Raw genomic sequence first — 10,410 nt, forward strand, 5'->3', positions numbered from 1 at the left:
AACCATACATTGTCCATACTGAGCCTTTGGCTAATTTACAGTTACTTCTCCAGGAGGGCAACGCTGGGCTGAGCGAGATATACAGTATATATATATATATATATATATATATATATATATATATATATATATATATATATATATATATATATATATATATATATATATATATATATAATATATATATATATATATATATATATATATATATATATATATATATATATATATATAACATATATATATATATATATATATATATATATATATATATATATATATATATATATATATATATATATAATATATATATATATATATAATATATATATATAATATATATATATATATATACATATATATATATATACATACACATATATATATATATGTATAAACATATATGTATATATATGTATATATACATATATTACATATAATAAATATACATTATAGATATGTATATATATATATTATACTGTAGATATATGTATATGTATAAATAAATATATATATACATTATATATATATATATATATAATATATATATATATATATATATATATATATATATATATATATATATATATATATATCTTACAGCCCAGCGTTGCCCTCGCTGAGAAGTAACTGTAAATGGGCCAGAAAAGGCTCAGTATGGACAGTGTATGGTTTCCACTCATTTGAAAGTTTTAAAAGACCTCAAGAATTAAAAAATGAAATATTAAGTTTAGATAGAATTTAATTTTAAAAGATGCAAGACTATTTTCATTTTCACGTAAGCCAATGCCATTAAATAGCACTGCAGAATCGGCCTAAGTGACAGTGAAAACATTCTTGCACCTTTTAAAATTACTTTCGACCACGTCAGTATTTCACTTTCAAATTCTTGAGATTTTTTTAAGACTTTGAAATGAGTGGAAACCATAGCCTCAGGAAGTAAACCATTCAAGGGAACCAACGAACTTTAACCGGGGACTTATTACAAATAACTAATTACACCAAAATGGGGGAAGGTCATCTCTCCCCGCAAACAAATTCGGAACCTGTCACAATGCCTGTCCAGAAATAATTGTTTAGATGACAGGGAGATGCAGACACAAAACGTTTGACAAAAAAGAAAGTACAAAACTCCCAAAGGGACATTTGTCAAATTTCCCCAATTTATGGGTTATATTTGGCTTAATATTTCCAAGTATAAACATGTCATGTGTGAAAGTGACAAATTATCATACATACACGCCTACATCCACGTGTAGCAAAAGAAGCTTTTCCCCATCAACTTTGAGATGGGCAGAGGTCAGTTCTAAGTACAGATCCTGAACTCGATAAGAATATGTACGTCAAAGTCGACATCAGCCATTATCTTTCTTAAAAGCTGAATTATTAAGTTCACTGTCACCCAAAATCAACCCAAGAGGGAATAAGTTACAATTCTGGTTTAAACAGATGCGTTTATAACATGCAACTAGCCTACAGGTACCTGGGCTGTAGACGAAATTAAATAACCGCAGGAATTATATAAACAACATGACATGGCTGATAACTAGGGAAATCTTGGTCTAATAAACAAAGGACAGAACATATTTCTTTTAAGAGATTTGTGGGTTTTACTTCATCTCGTATACAAGGCAAATCAGTGTATTATGGCTGGTCTGATAAATTCAAGAGGTCAGCATCCAATCGTCGTTTACTGTTTAAACTTTCATCAACATGAATATAAATGAATAACAAACGCAGTACCTTGGTTGATAAATAATATACCAGTAATTGATTCCCGTCGACTGGCTTCATAAATAAAGTTACTGATGCCAGACACATTTTTTCTATGATAGTAATAAGAGCCAAAACAGATAAATCGTTACAAGAAAACTATACATACTTTACGTACTGGCATAGGCTATGTATATATTACTGAAAAGTGTGAAGTCAAGAATTTGAATAAGTTACCTAAGAATTCTGTAGACTGACAAAACTCTAACTTCATAGTACTTAGGCAGCATGGCATATTCAACACATTTCACAAATATTCTGTATTTTCGATTCTAATATACGCAGTACGCAGAAACATAATACGCTTGCCTTATTACTAATATAAACTTTATCTTCATGTATTAGGTTTAATATTAAATAATAATTTTCAAATCTAACTTTTGATCCAAACTGTTAATTCTATATTTTGCGTTAGTCAATACATGTTTTGTATAGAACAATTATGTATCGTAGAAATTGCCCAAGTGTTTTCTATAATGTCGGACAATTCAGAAGTATTTCATAATTGCATTTCTTCATACCATACATACTTTAACGTGAACATAACTTGCCGAAATACTTAACGTGAACATAACTAGCCGAAATAAAATTATCCGAAGTATTTCATAATTGCATTTCTTCATACCATACATACTTAACGTGAACATAACTTGCCGAAATACTTAACGTGAACATAACTAGCCGAAACAAACATGCAAAACTGTCTAAACATTTCTAACCAGCAGAACCTTACAGCATTAGGCCTCAACTTTCCGAATCAGTTTCTAATGCTGATGCCGAAGTAATGAAACATCATCCCACTGCCTTAGCGACAAAACAATCGAAATGTAACGAAACAGCACGACACATAAAAGCAAATGAGCTTTCAAGACTATCGAAATCTTCCCCTTTCGGCATTCGGGAACGCAGTAATTGTGAAATACTCTAAGGGGAAACTGAATCCCTTTAAATTACCCTCCCCTCTCTATCCCCTAGGCACTTCACAACAATCGGGTTCCCCAATGAGAAGAAAACCCCCACAATACAGACTCAATTCCATAGGTGGGGATTCAGGAGGGGGGTTACGAAGGGAGGGAAGGAGGGAGGGAGGGAATATCTCCTTCACTTCCCCACCGCATTGCAGAATATTTCTTTGAACCATGATCTCACTCCTTTGTGCTTATATATATGTGTGTGTATATATATATTATACATATACATACAGTATATAAATTCATATACATTCATACACACATGTATATACATACGTAGATATACACATGTACTGTACATATCCACCATATATATTTGAGAGACAGAGAGGGAGAAATTAAAACTAAGAGAAGGCGGCAAAAACGGATCTGAGCTCGCGGAAAATATTTAGGAACTAAATTCCCAACCGGTAGCTTACTAGCGTCCGCTGAAACGATAAAGAAATCCTTTAACGTCTGTCCGCAAAAGCAGGCGAAATGCTCGAGGCTCTAAACTTATTTTTGTTCTTAAATCCGAGCCCGTATGAATGGATTTGCCAGATGAATATTTCAACAGCACAATGCCTCGTCGCCACCATTACCTTAGCCAATTCTCTCTCTCTCTCTCTCTCTCTCTCTCTCTCTCTCTCCCAGAATGGGAAAAATACCTTCCTCACATCCGGAGCCGGCAACCCCTCTCATTCCCCTCATCTCCCGCTCCCAACCGCCACCAAGGGAGGGAAAAATCTCTTAAGTGATGCTTACCCAAAAATCTGTCCACTTCAGAGATGCATTGAAAAACTTTCCATGCCTTAAAAATGAAAATTTTGCGAGCACCATTACAGCGCTGGCGAAAATGCAAATGCCTGAGGATATTACGCAAAGCTTCAATTCGTCCCGCCTTGCTTTAAAAGGGATCCAAGGTAGTCTCCTTCATATTCCTCCATTTAATCACACCTAAGCTTAGTATCAATGGCCTCAGACTTGCACCAGCTACTGCGCTCACGATTATACACATGACAACCCCCACCCCACCCAGTCTGCGGAGGGCGGCCACCAGCCATCTTGGAAGAGAAGGAGGGAACCCAAAGAGGGCTTCAACAAAGAAATGGTTCCAAATAAAAAGTCACATCGCTAAACCATCGCCGGTTAATAGAGGAAAACATCGAAACAAACATATCAAGACCCGGACTCAATCCACCACGCTCATCCGTTTCGTCCCGTGAATAGAAAGCCAAATCCTTTCAAATCTTTCCAAGGACATTTAAATTACATAATTGTGATATTAAAACGAAAACTATTTGTTATGCACTTTACACAAGCAATATTATCATAAAGAAAACTTACTTATGGATAAATCACGCACTACGAATTCTAGCTACATTTCAGCCCTCTACCTCTCACTCTCCTTTCTACTTTCTCACAGACACACGCACACACACATATGTGTGTGTGTGTGTGTGTGTGTGTGTATTACATTACACTGTACCCACAAAAGCCTTGCTCCAAAGATTTTGCACGAAAATTGATACTGTCACATTCATATTTTAAAATCCTCAGTCGCAAATGATCTACTATACAAAATATTCCACATCACCCGATTCTTACAGCTAAACAGAAGGCTAACCAACAGTGCGTCAAAATTCCAACACATTTTACTATTCACCCCTATTTAGCAGGCACTCTTCCGCATTTCTAGATGATAAGGCACTCCTTTTTCAATACACACACACACACATATATATATATATATATATATATATATAAGTAGAGCTTCAAAATTATTTTATTACAAAACGTAAATATTCCTGAAAATTAGGGACTGTTACAAAAAGTATTACTAAAGTAATTTTTTTCTTTTTCTTGTCTTTCTTTATATATAAACATAAACACACACATATATATATATATATATATATATATATATATATATATATAATCATATATATATAATCATATATATAAATTACATACATATGATTGTGTGTGTGTTTAACAAGGGAAAGGTGAAAAGAAAACAAGTTGCCTCAATGATACTTTCTGTAAAGTCCCAAATTTTAGAAATATGTGCCTCTGTAATTACGTAAATAATGAAGTCCCATATTAATTACACACACATATATATTCAAAATAATGATATTACTACAGAGAGAGAGAGAGAGAGAGAGAGAGAGAGAGAGAGAGAGAGAGAGAGAGAGAGAGAGATTACTTTGAATAAAATTGTTTTCGCTCGCACTGACACGTACTATATAAATATATATATATATATATATATATATATATATATATATATATATATATATATATATATATATATATATATATATATATATATATATATATATATATATATAATTTATTGTATATATATTATATAATTTCTTGCAAAACGCGTTCAAGGGAATATGAACTAAGACTTCTATCCTGAGCTGTTGCTACGGGCGTCTTTGCCTCCAACATCGGGTTCAGCCAACTTTCTCAATCATTTTCTATGCAAACAATTTCTTCCTTGAAACTTCTCAACCACGGGTTCCTCCGAAAGACGAACCACAGCCAAAGGAAAGCAACGACAATAAAGGTAAGCTTAAAAATAAAAAAAAAAAATATGGGCAGAGAGCAGTTTCTGCAAGAACAAAAGTAAACAAGCAAGAATTATTTATTATGGATAAATTACGAAAAGGACGCCACCTCCCTGGAACAAACAAACAACAATTACAGGCAAAGAGAACATTCAAGTTCTTCCATTATGTTACAACTTATAATCCAAAATGCTAAAAACATATGAATACTTAAGAACCAGTTTGTTTTTCAATTATCCTAATCAGTGTAAAAATGAAAAGAAAAAGGCCCGTATAACTTTTTCCCATACGTATGTAAGCCAAAATTACTAGACAAACACAAGTAATATGGTATAGGATTTTACGAAAAGCAGAAAAATCACTTTTATAAAGGTAACTCATTAATCAAGACAGTAAGACAGATAGTCTACTGATAAATGCGAGTTTTTCAGTTTTCTGTAGAAGAAAACTATTGTGCCGGCTTTGTCTGTCCGTCTGCACTTTTTCTGTCCGCCCTCAGATCTTAAAAATTACTGAGGCAAGAGGGCTGTAAATTGGTATGTTGATCATCCACCCTCCAACCATCAAACATACCAAATTGCAGCCCTCTACCTCAGCAGTTTTTATTTTATTCAAGGTTAAAGTTACCCATAACCGTGCTTCTGGCAACGATATAGGATACGCCACCACCGGGCCGTAGTTAAAGTTTCATAGGCCGCGGCTCATACAGCATTATACCGAGACCTCCGAAAGATCGATCTATTTTCGGAAGCCTTGATTATACGCTGTAGCGGCTGTATAGAAAACTCGACTGCACGGAAGAAACTTCGGCGCATTTTCTACTTGTTTTCTTCGCTGTCACAAAATTTATAAGACATCTCTCCTATTAATTTAAGACAGTAGGTGTATACAAAGTATACATAAAATTTATATTTAATATATATATATATATATATATATATATATATATATATATATATATATATATATATATATATATATATATATATATATATATACATATATATATAGAGGATAATTCCTGGTCATTTTGCCTTCGAGTCATGGCATATAACGTGCTTCAGCCACGTTGTTTAATATCACTCCATTACAAAATAACACACCACAGTTAGTTGTTTATAAGAGGAAGGTTCGAGATTAGGCCTACGGCGAGGGTCAAATTCAATCACCGAGAATCTAAGTAAATAAACATAGGCTGGGCCTAAGCCTACTATCATCAAATGAACTGATCCAAAATGAGTCTACCCACAATTCATGATCCCTTTGTATATACAACATAAATCTAGTACATACAAGACTGAGTGACGAAATTTAAAATGCCCTGTGCACATTAAACAGCTGAAGAGAGATAAGTATTTAAATAATGTATTTGTTAACTGAGAATTATTCCGACACTTCTTGCCAATAACCTCTTGAAAAAGCTGCCTTCCGCTAGGAAATTGGCAGCCATATACGAACCAACAACCTTTCTTTAAAAAACTTGAAAAATCATATACGAAAGGACAAAACCCAAATATAAGGTACAAACAACAAATCAATATATGAAACCCCTGGCAGATTCACCCCTGCTTTTATTTCCCTCGTCGTCTTTATGATGAAACCCATACTGAAAAAAAAATTTAAACACGCTTTTATTAAAATGCGCTAAAAAGTGAAAAATTAAGCTTTTCAGACACACCGGGATTTCCTTACAATTAATCATGTCTACAAAAATAAAAGCGTGGGCGCCAAACATGGAAAAAAGCGCTACAAGAAAAGAAAAAAAATATTTTTTTTATTCCTGGTAGTATTTGCTTCCATGTTTGGTGCCCATGCTTTTATTTTTGTAGACTTGATTAATTGTAAGAAAATCCTGGTGTGTCTTAAAAGATTTATTTTTCACTTTTTAGTGCATTTTAATAAAAGCGTGTTTTAAAAATGTTATTTTTTAAATTTTTTTTTATACTTTTTAGTTTTGACAGAAACTGTACCCGATTTATGATTGCAGCTAACGAAATGGATATCCCGTCAAGCCAAAAAAGGTTTGAAAAATCCCAAGTTATTTACCGAGTCAAAGAAGTTGTGAAAAATCCGAAGTTTCATCCAAATCCTGAGATACTGGGAGAGGTCACTGTAGGGTCACTAGAGGTCACTGCTGACCTACTGATCACGTAAGGTTGTATTGTCACCGGGATTAAGTAACATGCAAAATTTCAAGTCCACCGGACGAAGAAGGGACCAGGTCGCAAACTGAGTTACAAGATTTGACGACAGACAGACAGACAGACAGACAAATAGACAGACAGACAGACGCAGAAGTCAAGTTAAACGAGAGCATGTTAAAAAGGAACCAAAATATGATAAAACAATGTAGTGAAGAAAATGGAATTATTCATATAAATTACTGAGTTTCTGGTTATTATATGCTAGAATATAAAGGATACAAGAATTAGGAAAACCTATAAAGTTAACAAGAAGAGTATCGTAAATAAAAATTTGTTGCCGACTTATCTCCGTTTTATTTTATTTTTAAATTGTGATGTTTGAATAATGCAGATGTGGTGATCATGCCCACAGTCTGTACTACAGTAGGCTAATTAGAATGAAGGTTGCTGAAAAATAATTGAAGCTGAATAACATAGGAAAAGAACACTTATTCAATCAGTCATCGTTTTAGTAAAATAAAAATAATAAAACTGGATGGCCAAAGTGATCCATGAATAAAAAACAGAAATTTAATGAATGGCCATAACAAGTTGCAAGCCATAATCCGCCCCCTAAAACTAGCAACAACCTCTCTCAGCACTTCAAAACGAGCAATGATGGCATTATTCTTCAAAGAGATAGTCTATAAAAGCCATGACGTAAGACATTCGACACCGGCGAAGTTGCTTTTCAGTTTTAAAACGGGAAAAAAATACAAAAAATAAATAAAAACGTTTTCTTTTCTGGCAAGATGAAGACAGAACACCGTTACCCGTTCAGTCAGACTCTTCATGGAGACCACTTAATGATGCATTTCATGTGATATTTTCAAGTTAAAATATCACAGAAATGACAACAACAACAATAAAAAAATGAAACAAACAAAACCTCATGCAAACGATATAAGGCGGACACATTTCAAGCCTTTCAAATCAAGCCAATCAACCCCTTTGCAGCAGCATCCTTCTTGAGCGCTAACATCAATTATTATACGTCACAAACAAAAAATTGATCCTAAAGTGTACAAGCAAGTTGTGCCCACTAAAAGCATGGAAAGTTCCAATATATTCCGTAAAAATCTTGTAATGAACTTCCAATATCTATTTATATCATTATTCCCTTTTAAATGAGCTTCAGAGTTTTACCACATGACATACAAAAGAAATAAGCAGTGTTGAAAACGTGCACAGTTTTTATATTAAAGGTACACGGTCATTTTAAAGGACTTTCCCACTCGATGGGGATCGATGGGAGCAATTCTAGCTCGGCGATACGGGAATAAAAGTATCAAATGAAAAATATTTCCTCTTTAACGATGTCAAATTAGATATGTAAATTCATATGCACAAACAAATTGTCAGAAGGAATGAAGCTCTACCTCTAAACGTCAACAGAGGTCTAATTTTACCATTCATCAAATTAACAGTGGCTTTCGCTTAGGCGTCAGAACACAAAAAAGTATGAATACTCGTATACCTTTGACAGCAAGAGAAAGAGAGAGAGAGCAAATAATATGAAAAACAAATTGGCACCTATAGGAATCTTTCCCTTTTCATAACCTACCAAAGAAGATAGGGATAAAATATTAAAGAATACAATCACTATAAAACTTCCAATACCACAAGACCAAGCAGGATACGAATATTCACACGCATTTCAACAAAGAATAATACAGGATGTGCTGGGCACAGGACCACATAACCATATTCATATTACGTTAGGTCTTGTCGTATTGGAAGTTTCCTAGAAATTCATTTACATTCATTGGGAACTTTTGCAGTAATTCATTTAAATTCATTTATATCACACGAAGAAACACGACAAGACTTCTCCTTCCAGTATTCCTATACAAAAGAAAAATACGAACGAAATTTCTTTTTATGAGGTAACATTTGTATACTGTCACGTTACGAATTTCAGATACTACATGTGCACACAAACACACACACACACATATATACACACACACACACACACACACACACACACACACACATATATATATATATATATATATATATATATATATATATATATATTATATAAGTTAATCCCTTGTTTTCAGTAAGTTTTATGGAAGAAATTATATATATATATATATATATATATATATATATATATATATATATATATATATATATATATATATATATATATATATATATATATAATTTGTGCATTTTCATAAAATTCATCTCGACACCTGCTAAAAAAACATGGAATTAAAACATTCTGGAGTTATCCCACTTAAGAGAAAAAGGTAAAAATTATACATATATATATATATATATATATATATATATATATATATATATATATATAAAGGCCTATATAAATATACATATGTACACATACATATACAGTATACATATATATATATATATATATATATATATATATATATATATATATATATATATATATATATAAATATATAATGGATGAATTAATGAAGCAAGAAATTTTGGCTACATGAGAAACTAGTGCTTAACGTACCATCTAAAACCATTTGCCTACACATTTGGGAGTGCCGGATTCCAGAATTTTGCCATTTAGCGGACCCTCAAGTTAAAAAAAATAACCGTTATTTACAGTACTACAATATTATTCTCCCCTGTATATTTCTCATGAGAAGCGATGTGAGAGACTGGTTGCTCTGCGCCGTGTCAGTTCTCAGAATAAAAATCATCAATAATACGTGAAAAAACAGACATCTGTACGTAAGAACAACTAAATTTTATTTACGAGGAAAACTCGTCATTTCCTGACATTAATCTGACCAATAATCTGCCGAAGGTTACCTGACGATACTCATTTGGTACTGCATGCTCATCATAGCACAGTTTACACACACAAGTATATACATACATACATATATATATACATGATAAATATATATAATACATAGCCTATATAATATAATA

Source organism: Macrobrachium rosenbergii, chromosome 3 (assembly GCF_040412425.1).
Source record: "Macrobrachium rosenbergii isolate ZJJX-2024 chromosome 3, ASM4041242v1, whole genome shotgun sequence".
Lineage (NCBI taxonomy): Eukaryota > Metazoa > Arthropoda > Malacostraca > Decapoda > Palaemonidae > Macrobrachium > Macrobrachium rosenbergii.